General features: G+C 44.9%; 1 long non-coding RNA gene across 3 annotated transcripts in view; it reads left to right on the top strand.

Annotated features, from left to right (window-relative positions):
* LOC140215950 (uncharacterized) overlaps nt 1-27,516 on the top strand; it is a 530,759-nt gene that overhangs the window by 188,764 nt on the left and 314,479 nt on the right. The window contains exons 3-4 of one of the 3 annotated variants that reach the window (XR_011892557.1): nt 13,770-13,812; nt 24,941-25,128. The exons of the other annotated variants lie outside the window; for them this stretch is intronic. This is a non-coding gene — a long non-coding RNA (uncharacterized lncRNA). Of the gene's footprint in view, nt 1-13,769; nt 13,813-24,940; nt 25,129-27,516 lie in introns of those variants that run through there. 3 annotated transcript variants of the gene reach the window in all.

Genomic DNA, 27,516 nt, shown 5'->3' with positions numbered 1-27,516 from the left:
TTTATTTGATGCTTTGCCATTGCCACCTGTCCTCGGTACCACCACGCGCACTCTCTGCATGCTCAATAACTTCCTAACTGTATTCTTGCATTCCGCAGGGTTGAGGTATGCCAATTACCATGGAGCAGCTTATGCATAGGGAAGCGATGTGACCCTCTCATTTCTGAAAATAATGTAAGTAATGTTAATTTTTTTTTATATTTTTTATTCAGGTACCACACAGGCTCCCGAAGTAGTATTGCGTGAGGGGAGGATGCAGGGAATTAGCAAAAGCAAAGGAGCGCAAAGAAATTATACAATGTAAGCGGTAATGATGAAAGAACAAATATTGAAGAAATATAGATAGCGCAATAAAGAAAATTAAGACTGAATGAAGTAGCCAAAATGAATACAAAGAAAGTCTATAAGCGCTAGCAATAAGGAGGGAAGAACAAGTCTAACAAATTTAAATAATGCAACAAATGAAGCAAAAAGACTATGCAACTTCGCTAGAGATAACTTCGGTACTAAGTAGGAATAATTCTAATGAATTACGGAAATAATATGTGTAAGCGTGCTCTGAAAGATACAGGTTCAAAAATCATCATCATCATCATCATAATTTATTTACCCTTAAAGGCCCTTGGCTTAGGGCATCACATAAGGGGGGGGGGGGAGGAGCAGTCGTTACATATACAATGGTCGGTAACAACAAAAAAGCAATACAAAGTGCAGGGTTCATGTTCAACATTAACATCATCAGAAGCATCAACACTAAGATAGACACAGCGGCTCAAGAACAACTTGGAAACAAAACAAAACACGCATACACATTCAAGAACACGGCAAAATAACTCAGCCCTTGAAATGTGCTGTTAATAAGTGCCTGAATTTATTAGGTTCTATTTCAGTAACTATGGAATCGGGTAAGTCATTCCACAATGTAATGGAGCTAGGTAAAAAAGATTTATTAAATGAGTTTGTGGAGCCATGTATGCGCTGCAAACTTAAAGAGTTGAAAAGACGGCGTTAGGTGCGAAGCGGCGGGTGTAATACAGAATTTCTTAGCTGTGGGAAGGTATAGTACAATTTGTGAAATAGGCAAAGCTATGAAATTTTACGCCGAAGTGCCAGGGGTTGAAGATAAAGAGATGCCTTGATAAGAGTTATACTGTGTCGTCTGTCATACTGCGATGTGATAAAACGGGCCGCGCGATTTTGGATCGCTTCAAGCTGATCGATTAGATAGTTCTGATGGGGATTCCAGATCGCCGAGGCATATTCGAGTTTCGAACGGATGAATGTTGCGTAGGCGAGTTGACGGACAGAACGGGGTGAAAAAGCGAGGGATCGTCTGATAAACCCAAGCAACTTAGAAGCATCTGTACAAAGTTTTGCAATGACAACTATGTCGTTTCGTAGGCTGTTTAAATGCTGAATGGCACTTGGTTATGTGGATGAATTGAAAGCACTAGTTCGGCCAAAGATACGCTGGAAATTAATTTGATTATAAAGACGCCCAGATGTACGAAATGGGAAAGTGAGCGACAGAGTGAACGGGTGTGCGCTACGGATTATTTTGTGAAACAGGCAAGGCAATGCTATGGTTCTTCGTGACTCAAGAGATGAGAGGGATAGAGATGACTTAATGGTAGTCACGCTAGACTTGCGGCGATAATCTCTGACCTTGAAGTGGGCGGCGCGGTATTGAACTAAGTCGAGAGTCGCGATTAGGTACGCTTGATGAGGGGACCAGATAGGAGCCGCAAGTTCGAGTTGAGGAATCACAAATGTGAGATAGGCAATTTGTCTGGTTAGGGCAGGAGCACAGTGAAATTTACGTTTAAGATAACCGAACGTACATGAAGTACTTGCAGTGATTTTTTTTTATGTGTGAAAACCATGACAGGTTAGCTGTAAGGAGAATGCTGAAGTACTAGTATGAGTCGGAACGTGTAACGAGGTTCTTATTCAGTGTGTAAACGAAAACGGAAAGTGTCTTTTATCTCGTGAATGTTATTAGTATGCATTTATCGGTGCTTAGGGTCACTTGCTATGAAAAGTACCAGTTAGTAAACATGGCCAAGATCTCCTTGAAGAATTCAATTGTTGTTTTATCCCACAATTATTAATTGCGCTTGCGATTCCTCTTACGCAAACCCTGTACAGTTATTCTCATATCTCTCTTCATGTCGGTATTGATTTCGTTATCTGTGCCATGATCCGCATTTTATTTCCGCCGAACTGTCTCGCTTGAGCCAATTACTGAAGGAGAAGCTCAAGAAAAGACAGCACGCACCACCTTACGATGATCTCCGAACGTATTTCGATGCTAGGTTAAATATAGAAACCATTTCATAATTTCGCATGCGCTTCATCTTTATAGTTACAGTGTCAGTGATATGAGCCTCGCTAAGGGTGACATCGCGAAATGCGTTAAACTTCTCCAAACGTAGTGCAGCACGCGTATTGCCTTCATTCAGTCTTTGTAATGTGATAAAAGGGCATTAAATAGCAACACAAAAAACATTAGTCATGCTATGCTCCAAACATTTCTCTTCATTGATTTGAAGAGAAAACGTCAATAACTACAGCAGAAAATGCTAGCAAGAACTTGCTCCTCTTTAAAAGAAAAATTGTTGGAACTTGACTGCTAATTTCGTAGCGTTTTCTCGTGTATGGGTAACTTTAGTTTTGGGGAAGGAAAAGTTCTCGAAACTTGCTAGGTTAAGTCCCTGGTTCTGTTAAGATGCGATTTCGTCCTTCATTGACGATAACTAGTTAAGTATGATCGAGAAGACGCTGCTAAAGTTCATGACTGGAGCTCACGGTGAACTGGCGAAGAACGTTAAACAGGTTTCGCCACCTGACCTTTATTTCTTGTGCATCCTATCTGGCTCATTAAAACTGTGCTCATGGTAGGAGTAGCGCTTTCCCTTTTCCAGAAGGTTATTTTTATTACAGATGACTAATGCGAGTACACAAGCATCGCTTACTAATACAACATATGTAATCGTAACTTTCTGAAGTACATACCTGTTTCCTTAAGCGAAAAACGAAAGCGAACAGAAGAACGCAGTCTTCGATGGTGTTTAGAGCATGGCTCAAGCTTCCAGAAATATTGTAATTTTCGCAGGAGCGTGTATCCTGTTTGACTAGGAAATTTTTATTGAACTGGTGAATTTCTGTTGAGTCCTAAGGTTTATTTCATGGAGGTATTTCATAAATAGCACCCACATCTGTCCAAAAAGTTGGCCATAGCATCTATAGTGCTTGCCTAATACTCAGACTCTCGCTGAGATAGTGACAGCCGGAGCACTGAGTGCAAAATAATTTTACATACGCCCACACAGAGAAATAGATCGTGCTTTTAAGGGTTATGGGACTTTGCCTGAAGTTCGTTTCTTTTTTTTTCTGTTTAATCTTGTCTGCAGCTGTTTACATATAGGTATCATACTGCTTTGATTCTGCATACTCAAAGTCCCAAGCTCACCTGCCCATGCAATCTGACTCTCGCAACCACTACGGTGAGGCACAGGCTGCCGCTGTCGTTCACTGTTCATTATACCTGCGTCAGAGTACAACTGTGTAATCGCCACTTTTCTCTCTGTATTTCAAAACAATTGCCTTTTTTAGGGTGACGGTATTTTTGCTTCTTATAACGTGACTTACTTTTTCGTATCTGCATTAGCGATTTACTTTTTTGTATGTCATCCCATATCCACTTGTTTGCTGGCGAATGTGTAATTTTTCGCGAAAAACACGCACTAGCGGCGTTACGTATCTTCAGTCTGACATTACCGATACTTCCAATCCGGGCACCAATTGGAATCGCTTTGAATCGTTTTTTTCGTTGAACCGGTGCTGGCATGTCTCGATAGCGAAGGCCAATTAGTCTGTTAGTGCGAGAAAATCACATCCGCACCAATTATCAGCTTTTCATTGGTCCGACCGGGAACGTCTTCCCCAAGTTTCTGCAACAATGACGCGCTGCAGTCATAGAGTATGCAGATGATGAGTATCCAGAATATTGTGCGCAAGATCTGCATACGTTGCAACACGCCTTCTCCCCGCCTTCCCCTCCTGCTCTTTCCCAGCTCACAAATCGAACACATTGGCTAACCTCGCCGATCTTTCCTTCTAGTTTTCCTCGTCCAACGAGTTTACAGTGTCGCTGCTGATGTTTTCACAAAAACAATCAGGTACGATGAGCGACGACATTCTTAAAAATCAATGGTTAATGTAGGTAATAGATGTAAAAAGTCTTCCGTGGACAACCTGACAGGGCCTAGTCAAGTTATTATTTCGTAGACCGTCGTCACAAGGTTGGAATTCCATCATGAAAAAATAATACTTTCTTTATGTCATTCCTACCACGAGCACCGAAAGAGTGGAATCACCTTCCTGTGCACACTGCCACCATAGTTGACAAGGAAAACTTCAATAATTGCTTAGCTGACATTGTATAAAAAACCCGTTTTATTGCATACTATTTTTGTTTCTTCTTTTTGTTTGTACGTTGCTTTTCATATTGACTGTAACCACTCCGCTTCGTAGTCTCATTTGGCCCTGAAAGCAAAGTTAGTAAAAAAAATAAATGGCATCAGAAAGTATGAGGAGTTAGTCACAGAATACTTTTTTATTGTAAAAATCTTGATTCTATTTGTTTGAGTAATGCTGTCTGACACGGTGAGATAATGGCGAGTTGTCGTTAGTTAAGGAAGTAACCGTCGCCTTAAAACCGAAGGCATGGTTTGAACAGAGATCTCAGTCCAGCTGTGTTTTGCGTCCGTGCAGTCATTACCGTTACACATTTCGTACAAACGTAGCTGTAGAAAAACATTATCAACGTCTTTCTTTAGGCTAGTTATTACACGCTGCTTAAGAAATTGCAATCGCATTAGACTTTGCGCCACCACGCTATACCTCAAATCGATATCGGCACTCACCCTCATCATAGAACACACAGGCCTACAGAGAAATATGCTCTGGTCAGAGACATTATTTAAACATAAGACAAATTGAACAGAGTCGACGAAAATCGCTGTCGAATTCTAAAATGTATGCTGTCTTTGGCGTGGTAACATTTTCAGCAGTGCGCATAACAAATATTCTTAGCTCTGATAAAGATGAAGGCTGAGATGCATTATCATTATGTGTCACTCATAGCGCAGGCGCGAAAGGACATGGACATGTCGCTCATCAGCACAAAGTCGATGTCTTTATCTTTTGGTACCTGAAGTGCAGCTTCCAACGTTGCGTTCCCAATAACTTTCCTCATCTTTTCCAGCCTTCGCACAATCTATTCTTAGTGATATTGAGAGGCAAGAAACACTGTCACGTTGCTGCGCCTTTAATTTACGCAACTAGCCTAACAAAGGGAGTGCATGGCGGTAGGAATGACCCTCACGTTTGAGTCAGGAATCTATTGGAAACTTTCACTATGCTGTGGTTCGCAATACGCTAAGACAAACGAGTGACAAAGCAACCTCGTGTTTTCACCTCTCATGCAGAAAAGTGTAGAAGTAGCAAGTTTGGCGTGGACATGAAAAGTTTCCTGGGCAGGGGCGCGTTTTAAGTACTCCATTAGTCCCGACCAGTGTGGGACGCGTTGCTTCGGCAGCAACGTTCGCAGCAGTAGCTATTGTCCTGACCTCCCACCACTGTTGAATTCATCATCCGTTCAACCGATGCGGTGCCACGTTGCAGTCGCACCCGTCGCGGACAACGTCGCCGGCAACATTTCTTTGACAGCGGGGCGTTAACGGAAGGACAGGATGAGCGCAGTTGGGAAAGGGAGGGGGGTTAAAGCATAAAGGCCTCATGCTGCACCGTAGCCTGCCAGGGACATCGCGGTCGTTCCCTTAGAGTCTGCTCGCGTATGGGACGGCGCGTCCATTTGTCAGATTCCGGGTGCTTGGCTTTCGTCTCATGGTCCCATCAGGTCTGTGCGTGCCCAGCTGGTCGGCCGGCCGCAGCGGATTCCTGTCGCGTTTCAATGCCGGTCGCGGCGTCTTTGGGCAAGACTGATAGCTAGAGGTCAGGGGAACGAACTGAGCCGCCCAGGCGATTCAGTGAGGCAGGGCTGTCGTCTGCGGCGAGACGGGAAAACATGTTGCGGCGCGGTGTGACAGGGCAACGACCCTTTTCTAGGAGAACGTGTTTTTGTGTCTAAGCACCCAAGGGGCTTCTTACAGTCGACGATGAGAAATATATATCATATTTATTATCATTATTCCACTCGTATTTTTTTTTGTGAGAAACATTAGGAAGGGGGAGGAGGAAAAAAATTTCACCTGACATTTTCAACAAGGGAAATATTAAGCCCGACAAGGCTGTGTGCGTTACAGATAGATGTGGGCGAGAAGATGTCTGCTTTTTTCAAATTTTAATACATTTTTGTTTCTGAAAGAAAAATTGAAGTTTTGCCTGAAGGTAGAGCATTGAAAGCGATAGCAAGGGTAAATGTTGCACTGAATGCACCCAGAAAGCTAGCTTGGTGAGGAAAACCACAAATGGCGTCGCAGGCGTTGCATGTGAACGGACAAAAGGAAAAGAATTGGCGTTGGTACACTTCCAGAAGAAAAAACGAGGTAGACTCGACTTGATGTTTGTAAATCGTTACGCTCTAACCAGTCTGTCTCAGTATGCACAAGTTCGCACCAGCTTCAATTTGCAGAAAGCCAGTTCGCACAGAGCTGTCAGTCAAACCAAGCTGCACGCAGCTCCTCAGTAGGAACTTTATCTCGTGTGGAGAGCGCTCATACCAGCAGAGATAGGCAAAACGCTATCACTCGCACCGTCAGAACAGACTGAGCACAGCATAGGGAATGTCAACTCGGCTTTTGCGCTTTTGCTGCCAAACGTGCTACAAACAACGCCAACGACAACTTCTCAAAAACACCTATAAGGTCTGCGTAGTTGTTTTCGCCATAAAATCCAAGTGACTTCAATTGCTGGCTCCGAATTTAAATAAACTCGTGTAAACATAAACCATTTATCCGTGTGGCTAACACAGGTAATTCATTTCAACGTCATTGTTTTAATTTATGACCGAGTATGTTTCTTGTCACGTATGGAGAACTTATATTCTCTAGGTCGGCTAAACGAAGTTTTTTTAAACAAATTTACAGAATTAAATGCATGCTGCATTTTGTCTAGCCTGGGTAGGAAAGTTTTGTTTTCCTTGAACGTAGGTACATTTACGGTACACTTTGCCACAATAGTCAATAATCTGAGGGACGACAGACAGCCATATCGAGGAAGAAACACGCGCTTAATGTGGTGCAAATAAATAGTATCTTGCAGCGCAGTCACATGGAAGCTTAAATTTAATGTTTTACGCTACATTTGCGAAAACTTCGCCTACAAAGCATCGTGATCATCAACACGTTTTCTTTTGTTTTATTTCTTGTAGTAAGTCTATGGAGTCGGTTTGCTAAACTTGCTGAGCTTGATTGCTACTGTTTATTTTTTAGCGTTTCCGCATTTTGAAGTGAAACGAAAGGTCCACTTGTACATTGCAATAAGCAAGCTCGTTTATGTTACTACGGTTTGGATACAAAGTTAGCAGTTTAACCCGAAGGGCGAAGCATCGACAGAGATAGCAAGATTTAGCATTGAACTTGAACTGCTCGGATGGTGCTGCGGCGCGATATGGTTGAAAACAGCGCTCAAGGTAACTTCTGCTGGACAGAAGAAACAGTACCGTAGCAGCTACTAGGCGTCAGGGAAAGCTAGCGTTATGAGTGCTGCCAGTAGCGTTGCGGGCCAAGCACCACAATGCTGCATGGAATGAAACTGGATGAGACCGACGGGAAACCGTTGGTATTTGTCAGCGTCCAGTCAAATATTTAAATCCGTAAATAGCGCTGGTAGTGGGCGGGAAGAAATGTAGAGAGAGGGTGGAAGGGGACAGCTTAACATTTATTTATTTATTTATTTATTTATTTATTTATTTATTTATTTATTTATTTATTTATTTAATTATTTATTTATTTATTTATTTATTTATTTATTTACTTACTTATTTATTTATTTATAGTACCCTCAGGGCTTACATAAAGCATTACAGAGGGGAGGGGTTAATAGATACAGATAACTATTCAACGAAGAAAACGCTATAATCAGATAACTGTGCATAGTCCAATGTGAGAATAACGCAAGTTAGAGCGACACAATAAGTATATAATAAAATTACAGACGGAATATAATACAGACGGGTAATACAGACGAAATATAAATGCGTGGTATTCATAGTGAAAGTTAGAGTCAGAAGATAAGCACACATTGATAGAAGATAAATCATAATACAAAGTATACTGTTTGTAGATTAGGTAGGTAGTGCAATGTAAACGTATAGACACTGCTGGTCAGAATAAAACAGAGCTACTCTACACGTGTCAATATATTAAAGTCAAGGTATACTAGATAAAGTTAGTAAGTGCCTTACGGATTATTTAATGGTTTAGCATTCTTTAATGGTTTAGGATAAATGGCACACACTGTGAATGGAATGTTTCATTACTACTCTTAGCGCTCTGAAATTGCTAACGTTATGACTAATAAATCAGTCCAGACCTGGTCCAGATCAACTTCACTGTTTCCACAATATAGCCCCTATGTAATATATGGCAGAATCCGTATGAAGCACCACACAAACGCCGATACCCTCGGCGATGACTACGGCGACAGAAAAAAAATTCGCCAGGAGTGTCTTTATCGCAACAAAATGAAATACCGAACCCGCAGTTATGATTACAAAGCGATGCACACGTGCTAGCAAGCCTTTCCCGGTAATGCATTTCCCAGCGCATGGTTTCGGTAGGCAGGCGCGCCGCAACGCCTTCTTACTGCGACAGCTCGTCGGCCCGAGGCCGATCGTGGGAGTGTTTTGCATCACCCGTTCTTCTTAGACTGTCGACGCTGCCACTACTCGTGCTGCTGCGCCCCGCGGCGACGAAAGCGCCTTCATGCACCGCTGAAAAGTGCGCCACGTGGCTCGCAAATCGATTGCAGCCGTGTAAATGACAGCAGTTTCTGCGCAGTGAGCAGCGCACATGAATAGCGTTGCCTCGAAAATGAGTTTAAATCACCGCGAGAGTCACTCTCCTTGCGATCGGCCACCGCGAACACCACTTTTCGTCCCTGCTTTCTCTTTCCCCTCTTCCACGCCAGTGGTCTGCAGTGGATGTGGCGCCATAATGTAGTAGATGTTAGTGCGCAATATATAGCAGCGGCAACCGCTCCCGACTGGGCGTACGTGCTGGCGCTAGCAAGGGCGGCAGCATTTCTCATCGGAGGCCGGAAGCTATCAGCGGTCGGCGTAACAGTTGCTCCAGCGTCACGTTTTCTGACGCTTTCCGGTCATAAATTGCGGAGCAAGGCAATGTGCGCTTAATCACGCAGTCCAGCTCGTTGTTGGGCCTGCAGTTAAAACGCCATGATTTGACGGTCTTTGTGCAGCCACAGCTGTTTGCCGACTCTACCTTCTCATCTCGCTTTTGGTTACGGGAACTTCCTCTAAATCTCGTAAACAACGTGCGGAAACATTCATTCAGGCGTCAAAAGGAAACTTCGTGAGTTTTTAGAGGTTGCGAAATATGTGTTAAGCAGAAGTTATAACGTTACAGGTCACTGAAGTCTAGTTATTGAAAATGTAACCTACACAGCAAATAAATATTGTGTTAAAGCAAGGAGGATAACGTTTGCGTATGCAGCAAGGTGTAGCCATTACGCTTCTATAGACGGTTTTGTGCTTACGGCGGTCGAAAACCATATTGTTAATCGGCTACTCCGATTCAATAAATCCAATACAATAAGAAAAGAATATTATAATTGTACTAACCCGCATGAAATGCGTCTTCCAAGGACACTACTGTTCATGATCCCTTCTTTTCTGTTGTTGTTGTCGTCGTCATCGTTATAAACCAGCACAGAATACCTGTCTCATGGTTTCAGAAGGCTGAGAAAGAATGGCATTTGGGAAGCACGCCTTTGCACGATATTACTTGTTCACTGTTGTCGTTTCGGTATTCTCTCATATGGTATTAGCACGACAAAAGCGTCTAGAAGGTACTTTGTTTTTCTGAAACGTGCTCTCTAAGTGATCACTTTCGCCAAAAAGAAAATTGTCACACTTGGGTATATATATATAGTGTGGTTCAATCACGACGTTTCTAAAAAAATTGGAAGAATAGAAAGAAAACATGCTAGCCCTTCAAAAATACCACCGTAAACAATGTCTGTATATATACTAAATCTAAACGAAGGTAAAGGATTTCTCTGTTCTACCGTAATAAAATACAGATGCAATGTCTTCAGATGTGTACACAGTGCGCACAATAGTTCGAAAGGTAATCTGTATCTTGGCAGCCGCTACTAAGTTGCGCCTTTGAAACCGGGATCAGCCACTAGAATCATCATAGCTCCGACCTGAGCTCGGGTCACTCCGCCAACGACATTCCGGAGACTATAGCGACAGCATGGCCTGCGAATGTTTTGAAAGGAACAGCTTTATTTGGCTCGTTCGCCCATTTCCGTGGTGGTGGCACTTTCGCCCCAGATACAACGGCGCCAATACAAAGGATACGGTTTCTCACAGAACCGAGCTGCAGGGCGCATTCATCGCCGAGCGCTACTACATGTTTGAGAGGCGCGTGCTGTCACGCGAGCGCTTTGGGCTGCTTGAAGGTTTAAATGAAACAGTGGAGTGCTTGCGGAGGACAAACCTCCTCTTCGCTCCCCGCGCTGTCAACCTGTGGCAGCTGAAGGGAAAGCACTTTGGCTGCGGGAAGGAATTATGACGGTTGCCTTGCACGCTGGCGCTCGCACCGCTGGAAATAACACGCATATTACAAATCAGCCTCTATATTTAGAGCTACGTCTATTACTGCTACACATGTTCTGGTTAGCGGTTCTGTCGTCCGCAAAATTACACAATGAAACTACAAACGCTACCTCAGTATTCTTGCTGCAACGAATATGCGCCTGCAGGTGCGTCATTTCTTTATCGAAGTGAAAAGCTTTCTAGAAGCGTTTGGCTCTTCGCTTACATTGACAGCAAGCGTCGGTGGTTTCTGAACAATGTATAATAAAATGCGTCACTGTTTTATTAATGTGCATTCCTTCTGAGGCCCTCTTTCCTTCGGGGATTCTCAATTGCTGGTGTTAATTTTCGAGCACAGACTGGTCGGGAATGATCACCGCTGCAAACACTGGCGACAAGGTCGGGAATAGTGAGACATTGAGTTTTAGTTGCAGGCAAATCTGTCCCGCATTGATTTACCAGCTGATAACTTCCAGAGAGCCACCGCATGCGGTATGTGTGTTTAGGAGACGAGAGCGAGTGCGCTCGGACGAGAATCATACGTCTTCTAGTAATGCTAGCATGATCCGCCTTTGTACCATACGTCTCCCGTTCTAAGCAATTGCAGGCACTAATATTTGCTACTTCTGCAACTGCTACACTGAGCGCTTTCACCGCCTTTGGCAGCGTGCATTCGCAAGACCGGGATTGTTCCGGCTGCTGATACCTCTTATTCATTGTCATCGACGCGGGTCCTACTTGCGGGGAAGGGAGTGGCAGTATTATGATAGGTGGCCAAGCGCTCACACCTGTCGGTGCGGCATTCGAGCTTTGTCAGTAGAGGAAAGGCCACCTCATACTAATTTTTTTGTGGCTGGCTCGTTTAGCAAATTTTTGAGCCACCTCTGCCTTGTAATAGCATTCGCGAATGCCAATGGATTCCGCTTTTGAATGCCCAACTGCATTGATATGCTACGATTGCGGCGACGTGAAGACCCTCTGGTATCTCCTTTTGGCTATAGTGCGCATGCGAAGGATGTCTTTGCAGGTATTAGATATAACAGTCTCCTTCTGTCGCATGAGCAGATTCTAGGAGAGTACTCCCACCGTATTAAGTGCGGAAGCCTTTAGGCAAGTTGCCTCCCTTCTTGAGGTGTTGGGGACTCAGTGAGAGAATTTAGTTTTTTTTTTAGAGTTTCGAAATTATCATCGAATCTAAATAACTTTTACGCATGCCGCAAGCAATTCTTTGTTAAATAACTGAATAACTCATAGGAATTTATTATCAGCTTATAATAAGTGGCGGAGGAGTTCTATAGAGATTTATACAGTACCAGTGGCACCCACGACGATCATGGAAGAGAGAATAGTCTAGAGGAATTCGAAATCCCACAGGTAACACCGGAAGAAGCAAAGAAAGCCTTGGGAGCTATGCAAAGGGGGTAGGCAGCTGGGGAGGATCAGGTAACAGCAGATTTGTTGAAGGATGGTGGGCAGATTGTTCTAGGGAAACTGGCCACCCTGTGTACGCAATGCCTCAGGACTTCGAGCGTACCGGAATCTTGGAAAAACGCTAACATAATCCTAATCCATAAGAAAGGGGATGCCAAAGACTTGAAAAATTATAGACCGATCAGTTTACTGTCCGTTGCCTACAAAGTATTTACTAAGGTAATTGCAAATAGAATCAGGAACACCTTAGACTTCCGTCAGCCAAAGGACCAGGCAGGATTCCGTAAAGGCTACTCAACAATAGACCATATTCACACTATCAATCAGCTGATAGAAAAAATGTGCGGAATATAACCAACCTTTATATATAGCTTTCATTGATTACGAGAAAGCGTTTGATTCAGTCGAAACCTCAGCAGTCATGGAGGCATTGCGGAATCAGGGTGTAGACGAGCCATATGTAAAAATACTGAAAGATATCTATAGAAGCTCCACAGCCACCGTAGTCCTTCATAAAGAAAGCAACAAAATCCCAATAAAGAAAGGCGTCAGGCAGAGAGATACGATCTCTCCGATGCTATTCACAGCGTGTTTACAGGAGCTATTCAGAGACCTGGATTGGGAAGAATTGGGGATAAGAGTTAATGGAGAATACCTTAGTAACTTGCGATTCGCTGATGATATTGCCTTGCTTAGTAACTCAGGGGACCAACTGCAATGCATGCTCACTGACCTGGAGAGGCAAAGCCGTAGGGTGGGTCTAAAAATTAATCTGCAGAAAACTAAAGTAATGTTTAACAGTCTCGGAAGGGAACAGCAGTTTACAATAGGTAGTGAGGCACTGGAAGTGGTAAGGGAATACATCTACTTAGGACAGGTAGTGACTGCGGATCCGGATCATGAGACTGAAATAATCAGAAGAATAAGAATGGGCTGGGGTGCGTTTGGCAGGCATTCTCAGATCATGAACAGCAGGTTGCCATTATACCTCAAGAGAAAAGTTTATAACAGCTGTGTCTTACCAGTACTCACGTACGGGGCAGAAACCTGGAGGCTTACGAAAAGGATTCTACTTAAATTGAGGACGACGCAACGAGCTATGGAAAGAAGAATGATAGGTGTAACGTTAAGGGATAAGAAGAGAGCAGATTGGGTGAGGGAACAAACGCGAGTTAATTATATCTTAATTGAAATCAAGAAAAAGAAATGGGCATGGGCAGGACACGTAATGAGGAAGGAAGATAACCGATGGTCATTAAGAGTTACGGAATGGATTCCAAGGGAAGGAAAGCGTAGTAGAGGGCGGCAGAAAGTTAGGTGGGCGGATGAGATTAAGAAGTTTGCAGGGACAACATAGCCACAATTAGTACATGACCGGGGTAGTTGGAGAAGTATGGGAGAGGCCTTTGCCCTGCAGTGGGCATAACCAGGCTGATGATGATGATGATCAGTTTATAGGCTATCTTAGGCTACGAGTTGAGCCATATTTGCTATGCCAAGTTGAACATTATTGATTTTTTCATTGTTTCAGGCTTCTTCACATGCCCGTACTTGAATTCCTGGTTAGTAATACAGTACGTACCAAGGTATTTTACTTATGTTTTTGTTTATGTGTTCGTTCATGTATCCGAACTTTTAGTACTGCTTGCTCTCTTTCTACAGATACCATAATCTACAAATATAAAAGTTAAGCCTGTTAGTTTTTTTTTTTTTTCTAAACAGTGGGACTTCCTACTGTAATATCGTTCTCCCATACAGACGTAACTCCCCCATACGTTAGGAAATAAACTTAGCTTGAACTTTCAGAAATCCCTATGGCTTTGATGTTCGCGTAGGGATGGCCGCTCTTAGGCTACGAAGCAACTTCTTTCTTTCCATGTCTTACTGTCAGCAAATGCAGAAAAACTCTTCGAGATAGCGCACCATACCAATTAAGGAAAAAAGTGAAGTGGCTGAACAAATAGTGTAAGAGGGCAGTAAAGGCAAATATTAAGCCAATATTATTGCTCGAGAATGTCTAATGTGTATCTAACCACTCGTAATAGAAAGATCATTGCGTTCCATTATAAGAGGGGAAAAGAACCCCATTTGTCCAGTTCCATTTATTATTTAGAAAAAGCAAAACCGCTGACCTTACCCTTGACAACGACGCCGGGGTTGTAAAGTTTCATCTGCTCTAGTCTTCACCGCCTGCGCTTTCATGTTTCAGTATTTTTGTTGTCGCGTAGTGCTGCGTTTGTTTTGCTGGCTCCCAAAACACACATGAACTGTGAGCACCAGATAGCTCCACATCCATGTCATGTCGCATGATGCCCGAACGCTGCATGCTACTCGACCAAGAGCAGATGCAGCGGCGACTCCAACGCTCTGCCTTGGCTCAGTTTCTCCATTGCCACGCGTTTGCGCTTTGCGCAGAAAACCACAGCGCCGTCTCTTGGCCACTGTTTTACTAACCGATGCCAGTAAAGGGCGGTGATGGCGTATGCAACGTCACCACTCGTCGCTCAGGATCATCTTTACTGAATGTAAACATTACACGATTTATATCTAACAAAGTCGCAGAAGCATCGATTGCGATAGCACATACGTAGACAGCTATATGAAGCAAGACTAGTAGTTTTATCGGTCGTGTAAACTTGTAAGCATTCGTTTACTTGCTCAATTGCCAAGCATTGTTTCACGCGCGCACGAGGAAATATGAGCATATCTCCTCGATGGCCGCGGAAACTCGCTGTCAAAACGCTGCAGCGAGTAAGCGTGGCAGCAGCCGCGAGCTAATTGACCTTCGTGCTGCATCTCGCTTCAACGCGAACTAAGCGGCGAAAACAGCGCACACGAATCGATTAGCACTTGAGGCAATCTCTCCGTATCGCAAATTGCTTTCAAAAAAGGGCCCGCGTGGCCACGCCAGATGCACCACGGCTGCCACCAGTTGAGAACCAACGCATTTAACATCATGATTAAGAAATTTACGAAGAGAGCATGATGAAGAAAGGTGTAAGCGTTATCGAAAATGCAAGCCTTCATTCCAAGCTTGCAAACCTTGATCAAAAAGCCAGAGATACACTTCTTGGCCTATACAACGCCTCACGGCGGGACGGTTTGGTCCCTATGACATGAAACTCCAGTCGCCTTGTTTCACTCCTCAAAGCTGGCATATCAGCGTTATAATTGTCATCTCACCGTCCAATAGCACTGGCCAGCTGCGTCGGCAAGATAATGGAGAGAGTAATCCTCACGCAGTTAGAATGGTACTTGGGATCTTAAAACTTCTATGCAGACGTAATGACCGGCTTTTGACGCGAGCGCTCGTCAGTGGATACCGTTATTCACCCTGTGACGTATGTGCAGCACCATAAACAACTGAAACGATTTACTTCAGTCTCATTCCTTGATGTTAAGGGTACCTTCGACAATGTAGAGCATCATGCAATTCTGGACGCCTTAGAAGCTGTAGGTATTTGTGGACACGTGTTTCGCTGGATACACAGCTACTTGAATGGAATATCTTTCCTTACTTTGAATGAAAGTGGACCAACGCCGTCTACCTATACCAGTCGTAGTGAACCGCAAGGCTGAGTACATGACCTACCCTACTAAACCTGGTGCTCGTTGGTCTCGCCTATTCGTTACGGCAAACCGTAAACCTCTCCGTATATGCAGATGATGTTCGCATATAGGCTTCAGGAGTGGCACGTGTACAAGTCCGCGCACGACTTCAAAAAACTTCAACGGCTTTGTCAACATATTTAAGAAGGCAAGGACTGGAGCTTCCACATGAGAAGGCTGCACTAGTCGCTATTACTCGCAAAACTATCGCCGCGTATGCTTTGCGAATTAATGGCCAAAATGTACCTTACAGACGAACGCACCGACTTCCTTGGTGTCATCATTCATAGAGGCGTGTCTTGGAGCCCTGCCGTCTCGTACTTGACAAGGCGTTGGCCGCCATTGTTTACATTCTCACGTTCCTTGGCGGAAAGTCCTGGGGTGTTGCAGTATAACCATCAATGTTGCAATTATATAAAGCCCTATTTTGGGGCTTCCTGTGGTACACCTTATCTGTACTAGGAAATATTTGCACTACAAATATCTGCAGACTTCATAGTGTGCAAGCCCAAGCACTTAGAACTTGTCTTGGTCTCCCAAAAACTACGTCATCTATTGCGACAGTGACCATGGCCAGAAATTCTCCTTTGACAGTCATTGATGGCTTGCTTGCCATCAATGAGGCCACATTCAACTTTTGCCATAACAATTGTGCGACATCAGTCCTACTTGCCAACACAATTCACGTCTGCTGCATGATTATCAGCCCCATTGTGGTGTCTGCACTGGCCGCAGGTGCAGTTGACAATTCCAGGCATAAAAAGAAAGACGGAGCGCCGTTGCAAGCTTTGAAGCGAGCAACTTTGAAATACATTTACAACGTCTACAGATTCCGCTAGCATTCCGTCAACATTCCACCTCGAAGTTTGGAGAACTTGCGGCACTCCATGTTGCAGTTTATTTCATCATTCAGGAACCACCGCAACAATGGACACTGCACAGTCTTCTTGCCGCGCGAAAGGTCGTGGGGGGATAGGAGGCGAAGGGAGGGGGCGGCGTTGTTCTCTGGTAGCAAGTGCGTATTTTGCGACCACGCACAAGGGGAACCGACGATCTTGGCTCAATCTTGCGCACGAGGAAGGAAAGTGGGAAGCAGCGCAACGCAACTCAGATCGCTATCAAGGTAGAGCCCGCGCGGCCGCGCCATACTCAACGGCCGCCGTAGTAGAATGCCCACCTTATGCCGTCCACCGGTTGCCTTGAACCCGACGGAAGACGGCGCGCTTCGTCCTGCTTTCCTCATTCGCGCGCGCGAGATTTCGCCGCCATCGTCAACTCACCCTTGCACGCTTTCATTCGCACATACAGCATACGGCGCTCCGCTTCAATGTTATAACCCTTGCACTTTATGCGGAACATACGGCGAAGGCAATGGGAGAAGTGCGCCCATGAAGTACCCATATAGTTGTAAAATACACTGGAAGAGTAATTATTTGACAAATCAAAGGCTTAGGCATCAATGCGACAGGTTGCACATAAAACAAAGATGATTTGCAAGGACGAGTCTGAGAAATACGCTAAAATATTTTCTTATGGAATAGTACAATCGTCCGTTTAAGATTGCTCTGGCAATGCTGCTTAAGTGGTCCAAAACAGCTTGAAGGGTGTATTACTACAATGAGCGGATGGAATGGTCTTAATAAGTCTTCACTATCGCCATACGAGAACCGAGAGTCGGATCAATCTAGCAGTAACGCTTAGTTGTTGTCCTTAAGCACGGCCAGAGCACTTTGACACGACGTTTTAATAGAGCATTATTAGCGTATTTGCGGACATTTTTGCGATATTATGTATCGAAACTTTTCAATCGCGTTTAATGCTCAACTCCTACGCTTATATGATTCAAGCATACGTCCTAAGAATCCTGTGCTGATAAATGTTTTGATAGGGTAGCAGAAGCTGTGGCGGAAAGGACAGGAATTCAGTAGGCAATTTCCATTTGCGTCCACTGGACTTATAAGAGGGGCAGAATGGGCGGAACGGGGTCGCAATCGTCGGGAAGCCTGTGTCATTTTTCTTTCCTCTCCTTAAGACGGAGCTAGTCATATGGGAGCCTGGAGGAGACGCGATAATGCTGCTTGCGCGAATTTAACCCGGGACTTCCTATGTGCTGGCACGCGTGTTCGTAGAAGATAGCTGATTTAGCGAATTTGTTTTCGATAAATTTTTGTGATTATTTCCCTTATTTTATACTTACGCATAGTATAGTGCCCTTTAATCTTTCTCTCACTTTCCGCCTTGGCGTTTCATGTGTATTGTGAGCGCGGCTATCTGACTGTGAGCCCCTTTACGTCATGCGTCCTTTTTTTTTCTTCTTCAACTTCTAGAACGCCGCTGTGAATCTGATACCCCCTCAATTCTTTCGCCTTCGAAGTTAGCGCTGTTTTAAAAGAAAAGTGAAAGGTCTTTCCATTGTACGAGATACGGTGTTCTCCTTGTAGCAGGCCTTCATTAGTTCCGCTCAAGGCGTCCAGTCGCGCTCTCCTTATAATGCGTACAAAGCCTACCATTTTTCTTTGGCATGAAAAACTACCCACTTTAAAGCGTAAGGTTTGGTTACCAGCTCATGCTAGCGCCGTAAAAAGGATTTCGTGAACTTTTCACACGCACGCGTTTGCTTAACTCGTATGTTTGCTTCAAAGTGTTTCTGCCGGGAGCTTCTTTTTTTTTTTTTGCTAGCCGATGTTCAACGGCTGTATTCATGCTGTAATTTGTCAGTTTTCAACTACCAATATACTTTTTTTTTTGCCTTCTATGTAGATATTTATGCTGTTCCCCACACCTTTGGTTACCTTATTCTTGATTTATCCTTCTGCAGTTTGAGCGCTCGAACAACTAAAAAAGTTCAGCGCAGCGATAACAGCGCTATAATTTGTACAGCCTGCTAGGCAGCGTAATTCTATTACTTGCGTTGACGATATAATTCTAGAAATAACAATCTACCGTAATCATCATATAGCTCGTCATCACATAGTGGCCTTCATCATCATGCTACAATTCCCTTTCCTGGCGACAGAGAGCATCCGCCCTTTCTGAACGAAAACCTTCGTGAACGCTGAAGCTTCGCTTCTAAGTGCGGAACGTGATAGCATTTAAAGATCTCTGACTGATTCTCCCACTTCCCGGCAACTGCAGCTTATGTAGACGTAGTGTTTACTGAGAAGCGCTTGCGGCGAACGCTATGCGCCAAGGCGAGCTTTCTCGTAGAAACGTGGCCTCTTGCCTGGGCCGATCCCGGAGGTAATGCACCGGCCGCGCATAACATTACAAAATTTTCAGGTTTCTGTTATTGTTTCGCACTTTTAATATTTAAGTCTGATAAGATTTAACATAAGAGCCGTGTGCTGTCGGTGTTTTGTTTCACGACATTTGTTTGTGGGCTGTTATTGTCGAAATTCCGAGAAGTAAGTTTGTCAAGAATGTGAGACAAGGTATGAGCAACTTTAGTGATAGAACGGTGTGGCAATATAACCCGCATATACCGCACATCATTCACCAAGGTATGGCATATACATATATCTAAATATATGCGGCATCTTTCGGTACGCAGACAACTCCGCCGACGGCGACACCTGATTTTCGGCGACACGAGTCTGTTAGCGTTAAAATGGAGGGCACGTGATGAATATTTGGGGATGTTACTTTCTGTTAGGCCTCAGTGCGCTGATGCACCACCGCGTATCTGAAAGGGCATCGAAATAACTCACGCACAGTACCCGCCGTGGTAGCCCAGTGGCTATGGCCTGGCGCTGCTTAGCTGAAGGTCGCTGGTTTGATTCCGGTCCCAGCGACCGCATTTCGATCTTTAGATTCCGTAACTTAAAGTGATAAATTTTTGGTGTACGCGAATTGTGCAGTGAGAGAGAAAAAAGTGGAAGGTCATCCAGGCGTGTGACCTGTTTTCCATGCTACACAGGTGAGAAAGATATGTAGCAGGGAGAGAGAGAGAGACAGAGAGTGAACTTTAATGAGCATTAGCAGTTCAGTCGGCTGAGCCTAGGCCTCTCACGATAGGACGTCGAGGTCTTGCCTCTTCGCCGCTAAGAAAAAAAAAACAAAAACATTGAAGTTAGGAGAAAAATTACGTGAATCTCACGCACTCTGGGAATCGACGTAAGCGAAGCTTTCTGTGCTTTAGCATCGATGTTTACGGCAACTGTTTAAGTTCATCATCGTTTAGTACCGTAGTAGAGTGGTGAGTTAAAGTTAAACGTTACTTGTGCGAATGACTCCTGCTTGTCTACGTAGTGTACAGAACACACAGTGAGACGTGCTTCCTGGAGGCGTTGCTGTGCGCCATTGCCCATAGGCTGTGAGCAGGTTAGCATTGTGATTGCCTCACACTACGCAAAGCATCGTGGTAGTAGTGTAAACATTTATTAAGTTACATACCGTTACATGCTAAGCCAACAATGTGATGTTGAGGCAGGCGGCAGTGGGAGAATTCGTTTTAGTTTTGATCACTCAAGATTATTTAATGCGGACATGAATCTGAGTAGACGAGCATTTTTGCCTTTCAACGGCGTTGAAATGCGGCTGCCGCGGTCGGAATCGAACCCGCGACCACGAGCAATGCCATAGCCGCAAAGCTACCACACTAGACACAGAGTGTTTATTTCACGTGCGGCCGCTTCCGCAGTGTCGCCTAGACGTTACGTTGCTTTAATGCGGCTTGGAGTATGCACACTTTGCGTCAGTTGTTCACTTGACAAATTTTCACAATGTTTACTTCTCATACATAGCAGAAACGTACCATACGCTACGTGAAACTTAAATTTATTCAGTTTGTCCGCCAGCACCGTCGCGTCTAGTAGTAGTGTTTCCTGCCTTCTTACGTGACCTTTTCCCTGTCCCACCCTTCCTCAATGTATGCGAGCTGCAGCCGAACAGTAGCAAGACTCTTTTTTCACTCGTTTCGTGACTGCGTTGCTTCTACCGCTTCTCTACATCCTTTCCCGCTCTCCTCTCTACCATTCTATCTACCTCCCCTCAGGCCTGTTGTCCGTTAGTAGAAAGGCAAGCGCTGCATTTTCTGTAGTGCTTTTGAGGAGGGTAACGGATAATTGCAGCAGTCGCGAGGCTATTGCGGCTACGTCCAGAAAGCTATAGAGGGCATTCCGGCGATGCAATGGAAAGGTACAAACGAGTTTCTCGCGTCGCCTTTCCTCTCTACTACACTCCTGCCAGGTTTATACACACTCTGAACCACTTCTCAATGCAGCGTGAAAGACAGCAGCAGCAGCAGCAGTGGAAAAGTTGAAGGAAGAGAGAAAAAAAGCTTCGTGTACACGTCTGAGTGCTCCTAATGCCTAGAGGAACGATTGCTGAGTTACGTTTATTTCACAAAAGGCAAATCTACTCAATTAGCATTCACCGTTCGGGACTAGCGAAACCAGGGCTGAATAATCATTCTAAAATAATATGCAGATCCCACGCACGGTGGGAATTGATGTAGGCGAAGCTATCTTTCGGCCTGTGTTTATCGGTGGAATTTGGCTGTGATTTATTCGACCTACCACAGTCATGATTGGGTTGGTTTTAAATGGTACCTTACATGCAACTCTCGCGTTTGTCTAAGTATTACATATCGGGCACAGCTAGACGCGTTTGCTCGAGGCATTGTTGTGCGACATTGTCAGTAGCCTTCGAGAACGTTAGCAGTGTCATTCCCTTACACAGCGCATCGAAGTGTGGGTGAGATAGAGAAATCAATTTATTGAAGCCTTAAGGAAAGTAGCTGCTGCCACGCCCCGTGCCCGACGAACCAGCGCCCGCTGGAGACCCGGACTTCCGTCATGCAGCACGGCCTCCCGATGTTGCAGCGTAGGGACATCGGGACGGAAGTGTTGATGATGCTTTACCAGCACTTGCGTATTGTCATTTTCCCGCCGTGGTGCTTCAACGCGGCGTTGCGTTTGCACGCTCTGAGTCAGTTGTCGGCGAGGACAAACTTCCACGGTGTTTATTTTTCATAAATAGCAGAAACGTGCCGCACCATACCTTGAATTATTATTATTATTATTATTATTATTATTATTATTATTATTATTATTATTATTATTATTATTATTATTATTATTATTATACAGTTTGTCCGCAACAACTGCCATATCTAATAGTAGCGTTTATTTTATTAGAGACCCCAAACAAGGCATGCTTTTGGGGGACTCACACGTGACTACAGCCTTCCAGCGGGCATTGTGTCGACGGCCAGGGTGTTCCATAGAGCATTGTCGCGAAACCCCCGAATTTCCTTGGAAATGTCTGCCGCGCTCCTGTCATGTACATTACACACGTTCTCAACCACCCCTCAACGCGGAACGCAAGATAGCAGAAGCAGCAGTATACTGTAAAAGTCGAAGAAAGAGGCAAAAAAAGCTGTGCTTTAAAGATGGTATAGAGCACACTCAGTCTAGCTACAAAATTCGCACATGTGGTGATATGTGTCTACCATTTTGTAAAGGAACGAGCAAATTTTTGAGAAAGCCTCCCTAGCCAGAGGTGGCAGAACAAGGTACCATCGCAGCGTGAAAGGTATAGTGGCAATTGCAGCTCCAACTCATGACCATGGGCGTGGAGACGACAAATTCATAGAATCGTGGAAGCTGCCCTTGTGGTCTGAACAAACAAACGAAGATGCATCGCCGCTCCGTTCTCGACAAAGGCACGGCAATAGCCCAGATTCATTTATTAGCGTACCGGATCGTGTCATCAAGAAGAAAAATAAGAGGAAGGCTGCATTTACCCTACAGCTTGTGCCATTAATTCTAGTCTACATCTACATCAACCTGGCGGCAGCCAATGAAAGATGATGCGTCCTTTTTACTGGATTTCACTCACTCACAAAACTCTGCTTGTTTGTATACACATCTTGTACATGGGCACGTTTTGGCGTATTCACTCCCTTCTGGGCCTTTCTTGACTCACGTGCGGATCTTTGGATGTGTTCCATGTTCTTAGACTATGTTTAGTATTTTAGTAGCTTTAGTGCCTTTTGTTGACACCTATAGGGGCGAACCTCTTTTATGAATTGATAGCATTAACTACGCACAAATTACGACGCGTGCAAACTAGGTGAGCCAAGCATTACGGTATAATTCATAAAGGAGAGAGCGCGCCGCCTTTATTACAACCCAATGAATTCACTGCTGCTATTGCGTAAGATATCCGGTCGCATACGCCAAGGATTTAGAAAAAGAGCAGTAACCTTTTAAGGTGCTCCCCTGTCCTGTCATTCTGCGTATTCACCGCATCGTAGTGCCTATATCCGCGGTGGTGATACGAGCTCTGCCAGCCGCTGCAAATTCCATTAGTGAAAGGCAGCGCACACCTTCTCCGTCTTGACTACCCGCACTGCTTTCAACGGCGCCTTCGTGCTTTGCGCACTCCTGCTTAGTTCGAGGAGAGAGAAGGCAAACGAAGGAAATTTTATTAGGGGACTCCTGAGGTCTTCTAATTGTGCGTCTTAACGAGCCCAATGATTTCTGTACGAGCTGAAACTCGGCGTGTTAGGTGTTTTACCGTGTTTGACTCGTTCGGATTATAAGATGGCAGCTAGCGGCGCCAGTTAATGCTACACTCTCGTTTAAAATCTGCGGAGCCCACAAAAATAGAGTCCTGCTGTAGGAACGGCACCATCACCGATGCAAACTGGTGCCTGCTTAGGCACCCGGTTATGTTGCCACTCTCAGGGTATTTTCAGGCCTGAGAAAAACGAATTGAGCGTTTTTGTCCTCTGGCTACAGTGGCTCGGGATACAGTATTAATGAGAACTCTGACAATGTTCGCGCAAAATTTTACGTGGGTCTGGGTCACTCTTTGGCGATTATGCATTCACTGAAAGCTGTTTCTACGTCTATATAAATGCAATTCCAGAAAAGTATTAATGTCCAATTGAACGCTGGCGGTTAGTTCGCGTCCAAGCGAGACACAGCCCGAAGGCCAATTCGCTCACTCCCGCTGCCGCGCTTCCTCACTCTAGCTTTTCACAGCAAGTTTCTTGGGTCATCGAGTGAGATGTGTTCATGTTTGCCTGTACCCGCTTGACACAGCGTCTGTTAATTTATTTAGTAAGTGAATGTTTACAACTTTACAAGGCCGATGAAGCTACTATCATTACTTCTTATAGCTGCCTACTAATTCCCTATCACAATCGGCGCTTCGCCTTTCGGCCAAAACTGCGACTTTTTTGCTCAATGGGCCATTTGACCCTTTCGCATCAATAAGGGAGACATGCTACTTGCATTAGACAGTTTTAGCCGAGCGTTTATGGCGCGTTGCTTTCATACCGGTGTACTGTAACAATTTTCACACAGCTGCTCATCAGAACGCTAGCGGGAACACTAATGCGTGTGCGCGAAATGCTCATACCAGCAGCGGAACGTAGAACGCTGAACACATTCCGCTACAAAACCAATCGAGGGAAGCGTTGTGGGTGCGTCTACTTGGTTTCTTTGACGTTTCGTATGCAAAGTGAAAGCGCGCCAAGGGAAATAAACGCAGTTTATGCAGCCACCGGCGTGCTTGAAATGAGAGCGCAGCGTAAGGGACCCTCTGCTTACAATGTATCAACGTTACATTGCATCGTAACGCTTCCATACATTCCTTTTATTCTAGGTGCATTTGTTATCCTTCGTTGAAATGCGAAACAAAGAGTCAAATATGGTGCATTTCGCTAACAAAAATTATCAGTCTCGTCACAAGGGCAAAGCAAATAATGCGATAGCAATATGCTAGAATATTACGTGAAGTGCAAGGTTCGTATGTGTAGCAGCAGTATGAATTGCAGGAATGAGCGCCTGTTCGTCTTACATGCTCTTCTTTTATTCCGCGTCATTGTAGCGCTGGTCTTTCTTCAAGGAAACACAAGCTGACCAACTAAACACTCGGGGTGTGGCGTGCATACACACATGAACAGAGAGAGGCATCTGTTAAAACTACCGAGTCTTGTTGCCGTTGTAGCGTTGTGTTGACCTCGCGTTCCCGCATTGCGACATGCTCACGGCGGGCACGATGTGTGCGTACGCTTCGAGCTTTTGGACTGCGGGATTTTTTTCGACGTTGTCGCTTAACTTCGGCCTCCTGTTCTCGCAGCGCCACATCTGGAGGCTTCCGGCGTCGAGCTGCAGCATGCACCGCGCAGGCTGTAGCACATTGCGTTTGCATCTGTACTACAACGAAGTAGCATTTGCGCCGTATGCGGGTCCGCCTTGCTTCACTGCGATTAGCGTTTCCTTGGAGCTTCTCGGCGGGCGTTCTCACAACAAGCGCAGGCATGATTGCGCGAGGTGAGGGACGAGGGGCTTCGCGGCGGAAGCCACACACCGGCAGTTACTATTGTAACGGCCATACCTTGTCTACTACGTGTGAGAAAACGGCAGCACGAGCCGAACATGTATGCATGGTCTGCATAGTCTGCGCAGCCTGTGCTATAATCTGTTCCAGCAAGCAAAGTTTTCTAGTCTGAGAACTTAGAATACAGCTTCTGTGCACCAGTCTCTGCGATCGGAACGCGAACACGCCTACATATTTTTCTTCCCCTGGCGTTCAAATGTTAATGCAAAGGAGAATCGCACGGTTAATGTGAGCAATGTTGCATAGAAAAGATAATAAAACTAAAGAAATTAGGAATGTGAAATGATGAAATGATGAGAAAGGAAATGATGACGGGAAAAAATCACGTGCAGTATTCATAAAACGTGCGAGGCGTCTGAATGCACTGGCTTGCACGGATCCTGTATTTCGTTTACTGATGCATGTGGCCGTGGCCTAATTAATGCTCAGAGGATCGTGCTGTTCTACCAGGGTTCATATGTTCGAATCCTGCCGTCGAACAATTTTACGTACGTTTATTTAATAAATGCGAAGTGACTTACCAATATTTCTCCTTATTAGGTGTGTTTGAAACCTCTTTCGTGAGTTGATCCCGGAGCTCGCGCTGCACTAAAAAAGGCGAAGTACTGACTACGATAGCGAGGTTTCGCACTGCGCCTTAACTTCTCGGGCGTTATCCTAACGCGGGCGTGTAAATATAGGCGGGCACACGAAAACTTCCGGCGCTATTAAAAGCATTACCACAGCGTTGAGGGCCTTTAATGACATCGCACGTGCTCTACTACACAGCCCGTAAAGAGCCGCGCCAGTAAAATTATCACTTTCACGTTTGAGATTTGATATTGTTTCACACTTTTAATATTTAATAGTCCAAGAAGATTTATTATAAAGGACGGGCCCTGTGGGTTTTATGTTTTGAATCTTTTGTTTGTCAGGTGCCATTTTCGAAATGCTGAGGAATAAATTAGTTAAGACTGTATTACTCGGTATGAGCAACATTAGTGTGGAAATGTAAGCAACATACACAGCATGGCATGTAGCGTACACATGCATAAATATATGTGGAGCCTCATGGCAACGTGTACGGCCCCAGCGACAGTTATTCTCGAGTGTACATGTAATTGACATCGCATGATAGAGAGCTTTGGCGTGTCCGGTATTTCGGTAACGCGGAGGGACTGTGCGTATTCCAGAATCAGAGAAGGTGGAGACGTGAACGAGCAGCTCGATTCAGCCACCTGGTGGCGGGTGGCTCAACCAGACAAACAAAGGAAATTTAGCAGTAGTAGCAGTGGCCGAGTGCATTAACGCGATAACGTAAAGGGCCCCGTGACGGAAAATATCCTGCGTCGGCGTTCGTCGCCGGGCGTCTTGTGAGCGAGAAATAATTCCCAACCACGCATGCCGAACCACGCCGGCCCTCCGCGTGGCGCAGAGACGTTACTGAACTGATCGAAGTTCTCAAAGTAAAATGCGTCAGAAATATGCCAAATTGCGACTGACACAAAACCTACAGACATGATATGATAGCGTCAGATTGTAATTTGAATATACAGGAAAACATTATTTTGTTACGTGAAACTCAAACACAAACCATTTTCTACCATTGATAGAGCTGCGCGCCTCTCAGTTCCTTGCAACAACACCATCCAGAAGGCCCTCGCCTGCGCGCATCCACGGCAGCGGTGCATGGAGGCGCCTTCGCCCATAGCGTTCGCCGCCAGCGTTTCTCGGTAAACTATACGGTCGCATAAGCTGCAGTTGCCAGGAAGCGTGAGTAGCAGTTAGGGATCTTTGAATTCTGTCGCGTTCCACTCTTGAAAACGAAACTTAAGCGTCCCTAAGTTTTTTTTTTTTTTTTGCTTTGTTGCTCCCGTAAATTTTGGGCAGCAACACGATTACGCCACTGCCGAAATTTTACACCAAGTATAATACACTTGAATGCTGCAATATCAGCTCTGTGGTCTTATGATAGAGCTCTGCGCCACTAGGTTGCTGCACCGGGCAGACCATTCACGTTTGCGCACCCGCTCGTCCGGTAATATGGTCCGTCCGCTTTCTTTGACCGAAATACCGAACACGCTAAAGCTCTCTATTAATGCGATCCCAATTCCGTGGATACTCGAAGAGAATTTTCGCCATCGGCGTAGACATTGCCGTGAGAGTCCACATATATTTATGCATATGTATGCTATATGCCGTGCCATACTGTATGCCATGCTGTACATGTTGCTTATATCGCTACTTGCGTTTACCCGAATACTGAGAAGGATATTCCCAGATCTCTAATATATTCTGAGTCCTATACGGCAATCCCGACGGCAACGTCGGTGAAC

The sequence above is a fragment of the Dermacentor andersoni genome, chromosome 2 (assembly GCF_023375885.2).
Source record: "Dermacentor andersoni chromosome 2, qqDerAnde1_hic_scaffold, whole genome shotgun sequence".
NCBI lineage: Eukaryota > Metazoa > Arthropoda > Arachnida > Ixodida > Ixodidae > Dermacentor > Dermacentor andersoni.
This window is presented reverse-complemented; position numbering and strand designations above follow the sequence as displayed.